Below are 5,562 nucleotides of genomic sequence, written 5' to 3'. Positions count from 1 at the left end.
ATGGTGTCCCCGGTTCGCCAACACAGCCCAGTGCGGGTTATTCCACCTCCCCGCACTGGTCGGGCTACGGGGAGCATGCAACCAGGTAAGGTTGGGCAGGCTCGGTGCTCAAGGGAGCCAGTACGCCTGCACAGTCCGGTATATCCAGCGCCACCTCCCCGCCCCAGCCCAGTACCACCAGTGCCAACACCACGCACCAGGCTTCCTGTGCGTCTCCAGAGCCCTGTTCCTCCTCCACGCACTCTCCCTGTGGTGCGTGTCTCCAGCCCAGTACCTCCAGTTCCGGCACCACGCACCAAGCCTCCTGTGCGTCTCCAGAGCCCTGTGCGCCCTGTTGCTGCTCCCCGCATTAGCCTTGAGGTGCGTGTCCTTAGCCCGGTACCACCAGTTCCGGCACCACGCACCAGGCCTACTGTGCGCCTCAGCCGGCCAGAGTCTGCCGTCTGCCCAGCGCCGTCTGCGCTGTCCGTCTGCCCAGCACCGCCTGCACTGCCCGTCTGCCCAGCGCCATCTGAGCTGCCCGTCTGCCCAGCGCCGCCTGCACTGCCCGTCTGCCCAATGCCGTCTGAGCTGTCCGTCTGTCCAGCGCCGTCTGAGCTGCCCGTCTGTCCTGAGCCTTCAAAGCCGCCCGTCTGTCCTGAGCCTTCAGAGCCGTCCGCCAGTCAGGAGCAGCCAGAGCCGCCCGCCAGCCAGGATCTGCCAGAGCCGTCAGTCAGCCAGGATCTGCCAGAGCCGTCAGTCAGCCATGACCTGCCAGAGCCGTCAGCCAGCCATGACCTGCCAGAGCCGTCAGCCAGCCATGACCTGCCAGAGCCGTCAGCCAGCCATGACCTGCCAGAGCCGTCAGCCAGCCATGACCTGCCAGATCCGTCAGCCAGTCCGGAGCTGCCCCTCAGTCCGGAGCTGCCCCTCAGTCCGGAGCTGCCCCTCAGTCCGGAGCTGCCCCTCAGTCCGGAGCTGCCCCTCAGTCCGGAGCTGCCCCTCAGTCCGGTGCTGCCCCTCAGTCCGGTGCTGCCCCTTAGTCCAGTGTGGTTTATATGGAGGGTCGCCATAAAGAGGAGGCCACGGAAGCGGGGATTAACTATGGTGGGGTGGGGACCACGACCAGCGCCAGAGCCGCCACCGTGGACAGATGCCCACCCAGACCCTCCCCTATAGGTTCAGGTTTTGCGGCCGGAGTCCGCACCTTGAGGGGGGGGGGGGGTACTGTCACGTTCCTGACCTTATTTCCCTTGTTTTGTATTTATTTAGTATGGTCAGGGCGTGAGTTGGGGTGGGCAGTCTATGTTATTTGTTTCTATGTATAGGTTTGTTCGTTTGGCCTAATATGGTTCTCAATCAGAGACAGGTGTTTGTCATTGTCTCTGATTGGGAGCCATATTAAGGTAGGCTGTTTTCATTGGTTGTTTGTGGGTGTTCCTGTGTCAGTGTTTGTGCCACACGGGACTGTTTCGTTCGTGTGTTCCTTCCTGTTCGTGCGTTCTTGTTTTATGTTCTCACGTACAGGTCTGTTCACGTCGTTTTGTTATTTTGTATTTTGTCAAGTGTTCTTCGTGTTCGTCTTTCACAAATAAATCAATATGTATTCACACTACGCTGCGCTTTGGTCCGATCCTTGCTCCTCCTCAGACGAGGAGGAAGACGAGCGTTACAATGTCAGTTGGTTTGTAAACTATATTTAGTCTGCAAATGTTGACTGAAAACATGATTACATTTGCACAATGATTACTTGAAGTCTCTTAAATACATCGTTACAAGTTGTTGATTAGCTAGCTAACAAATTTTTGACATATTAGTATAGACATGAAATCAGTCAAACCACCACAAAACAAGACATAGTATCAAGAACAAGATACAACTAGCTGAAACGAGCCACCTATGACATCAAAACTATGAAATAACACACGTGGAATAATGTAGTAACCAAAAAAAGTGTTAAACAAATAAAAATATATTTTAGTTCAACTGTCGTAGCCCAACAGAACCCAAAATATAATCTTGCTCAGCCTGGCTGTACTCCATTGTTTGTAAACAATGCAATTGTAAACCATAGTGTCTGAAATGATTGACAACCTTGATAAAGATGAGAAAAAACTGATAATCCTGATTGAATCATGAACAATGATGAATAAGAACGTTACAGAGGGTTGAAGATCATACCCCCATGACATGCTAACCTCTCACCATTACCAATAACAGGGAGGTTAGCATGTCATGATTCATTCAGGATGATCCGTAATCATGGTAGCATCTACATTAATTTAGAAGTGTTCAGAAACATATTCACTTCTTATTTACAATAAAAGTGACTCCAAAATGACACAATACATTACTTACATTAATTTCTATTGAGCACAAAATAATCTGAAACAACCAAAACGAATATCAAATGCATCCAACAAGTTTCACAAGCTTGATGTAGTCATTGCGTGCTAGGAATATGGCACCAAATACTACTTTACTACTTTATTCATAAAAATCTTTCGGGGTGGCAATCATTTTGATGCCTACTGTAACGATCGTCGTCATATTCCTCCTCCTCGGATGAGGAGGAGCATGGATCAGACCAACACGCAGCGAGGTATGTGGACATAATGATTTATTAGACAAACGACGAAACACGAAATAACACTTTAGAAAACAAAAATAACAAAACGAACTAAACAGACCTAAACTTACGAACTTACATGAAACGAAGAACACACGAACAGGAACAGACAAACCGAAACAGTCCCGTGTGGTAACATGTACTGACACGGAAGACAACCACCCACAACAAACAATGTGAAACAACCTACCTTAATATGACTCTCAATCAGAGGAAACGCCCAACACCTGCCTCTAATTGAGAGCCATACCAGGCAACCCATTAACCCAACATAGAAAACACATAACATAGACTACCCACCCAAACTCACGCCCTGACCAATTAAACACATACCAAACAACAGAAAACAGGTCAGGAACGTGACAGAACCCCCCCCTCAAGGTGCGAACTCCGGGCGCACCCCTACAACTCAAGGGGAGGGTCTGGGTGGGCATCTGTCCGCGGTGGCGGCTCCGGCGGTGGACGAGGACACCACTCCACCACTGTCTTTGTCCCTCTCCTTCGCGTCCTTTGAGTGGCGACCCTCGCCCCCGACCATGGTCCAGGAACCTTCACTAAGGCCCCTCCTACATAGAGGAGACAGCTCAGGACAGAGAGGTAGCTCAGGACAGAGAGGTAGCTCAGGACAGAGAGGTAGCTCAGGACAGAGAGGTAGCTCCGGACAGAGAGGTAGCTCCGGACAGAGAGGTAGCTCCGGACAGAGAGGTAGCTCCGGACAGAGAGGTAGCTTAGGACAGAGGGACAACTCTGTACTAATGGCAGCTCCGGACTGGGTGGCAGCTCCGGACTGGGTGGCAGCTCCGGACTGGGTGGCAGCTCCGGACTGGGTGGCAGCTCCGGACTGAGTGGCAGCTCCGGACTGAGTGGCAGCTCCGGACTGAGTGGCAGCTCATGACTGTAGGGCAGCTCATGACTGTAGGGCAGCTCATGACTGTAGGGCAGCTCATGACTGTAGGGCAGCTCATGACTGTAGGGCAGCTCATGACTGTAGGGCAGCTCATGACTGAAGGGCAGCTCATGACTGGAGGGCAGCTCATGACTGGAGGGCAGCTCATGACTGGAGGGCAGCTCATGACTGGAGGGCAGCTCAGGACTGGAGGGCAGCTCATGACTGGAGGGCAGCTCATGACTGGAGGGCAGCTCATGACTGAAGGGCAGCTCATGACTGAAGGGCAGCTCATGACTGTAGGGCAGCTCATGACTGTAGGGCAGCTCATGACTGTAGGGCAGCTCATGACTGTAGGGCAGCTCATGACTGTCTGGCGGTTCTGGCAGCTCCTGACTGGCTGGCGGCTCTGGCAGCTCCTGACTGGCTGGCGGCTCTGGCAGCTCCTGACTGGCTGGCGGCTCTGGCAGCTCCTGACTGACGGACGGCTCTAGCGGCTCCTGACTGACGGACGGCTCTAATGGCTCGGGACAGACGGGCGGCTCTAATGGCTCGTGGCAGACGGATGGCTCAGAAGGCGCTGGGCAGACGGATGGCTCAGAAGGCGCTGGGCAGACGGATGGCTCAGACGGCGCTGGGCAGACAGATGGCTCAGACGGCGCTGGGCAGACAGATGGCTCAGACGGCGCTGGACAGACGGATGGCTCAGACGGCGCTGGGCAGACAGATGGCTCAGACGGTGCTGGGCAGACGGATGGCTCAGACGGTGCTGGGCAGACAGATGGCTCAGACGGTGCTGGGCAGACAGATGGCTCAGACGGTGCTGGGCAGACGAGCAGTGCAGGCGGCGTTGGGCAGACAGCCGACTCTGACCTGCTGAGGCGCACAGTAGGCCTGGTGCGTGATGCCGGAACTGGTGGTACCGGACTGGAGACACGCACCTCAAGGCTAGTGCGGGGAGCAGGAACAGGGCACACTGGACTCTCGATGCGCACTATAGGCCTGGTGCGTGGTACCGGAACTGGAGGTACCGGGCTGACGGCACGCACCTCAGGGCGAGTGCGGGGAGAAGGAACAGTGCGTACAGGGCTCTGGAGACGCACAGGAGGCTTGATGCGTGGTGCCGAAACTGGAGGCACTGAGCTTGAGACACGCACCACAGGGAGAGTGCGTGGAGGAGGAACAGGGCTCTGGAGACGCACTGGAAGCCTGGTGCGTGGTGTAGGCACTGGTGGTACTGAGCTGGGGCGGGAAGGTGGCGCCGGATATACCGGACCGTGCAGGCGTACTGGCTCCTTTGAGCACTGAGCCTGCCCAACCTTACCTGGTTGCATGCTCCCCGTAGCCCGTCCAGTGCGGGGAGGTGGAATAACCCGCACTGGGCTGTGTTGGCGAACCGGGGACACCATGCGTAAGGCTGGTGCCATGTACACCGGCCCGAGGAGACGTACTGGAGGCCAGATATGTTGAGCCGGCTTCATGGCACTTGGCTCAATGCTCACTCTAGCCCGGCTAGTGCGGGGAGGTGGAATAACCCGCACCGGGCTATGAACACGTACAGGAGACACCATGCGCTCTACTGCGTAACACGGTGTCTGCCCGTACTCTCGCTCTCCACGGTAAGCCCGGGAAGTTGGCGCAGGTCTCCTACCTGACTTCGCCACACTACCCTTTAGCCCCCCCCCCCCCCCCAAGAAATTTTTGGGTTGTACTTGCGGGCTTCCAGCCTTGCTTCCGTGCTGCCTCCTCATATCGTCGCCTCTCCGCTTTAGATGCCTCCAGCTCCGCCTTGGGACGGCGACACTCCTTTGGCTCTGCCCAGGGTCCTTCTCCGTCCAGAATCTCTTCCCATGTCCAATCCTCCTTGACCCACTGCTGCTGTCGTTGCTGTCCGTTAACCCGCCGCTTGATCTGGGTTTGGTGGGTGGTTCTGTAACGATCGTCGTCATATTCCTCCTCCTCGGATGAGGAGGAGCATGGATCAGACCAACACGCAGCGAGGTATGTGGACATAATGATTTATTAGACAAACGACGAAACACGAAATAACACTTTAGAAAACAAAAAT

This window comes from Salvelinus namaycush, chromosome 17 (genome assembly GCF_016432855.1).
Source record: "Salvelinus namaycush isolate Seneca chromosome 17, SaNama_1.0, whole genome shotgun sequence".
Lineage (NCBI taxonomy): Eukaryota > Metazoa > Chordata > Actinopteri > Salmoniformes > Salmonidae > Salvelinus > Salvelinus namaycush.
The sequence above is the reverse complement of the archived record's forward strand: the minus strand, read 5'-3'. Positions refer to the sequence as shown.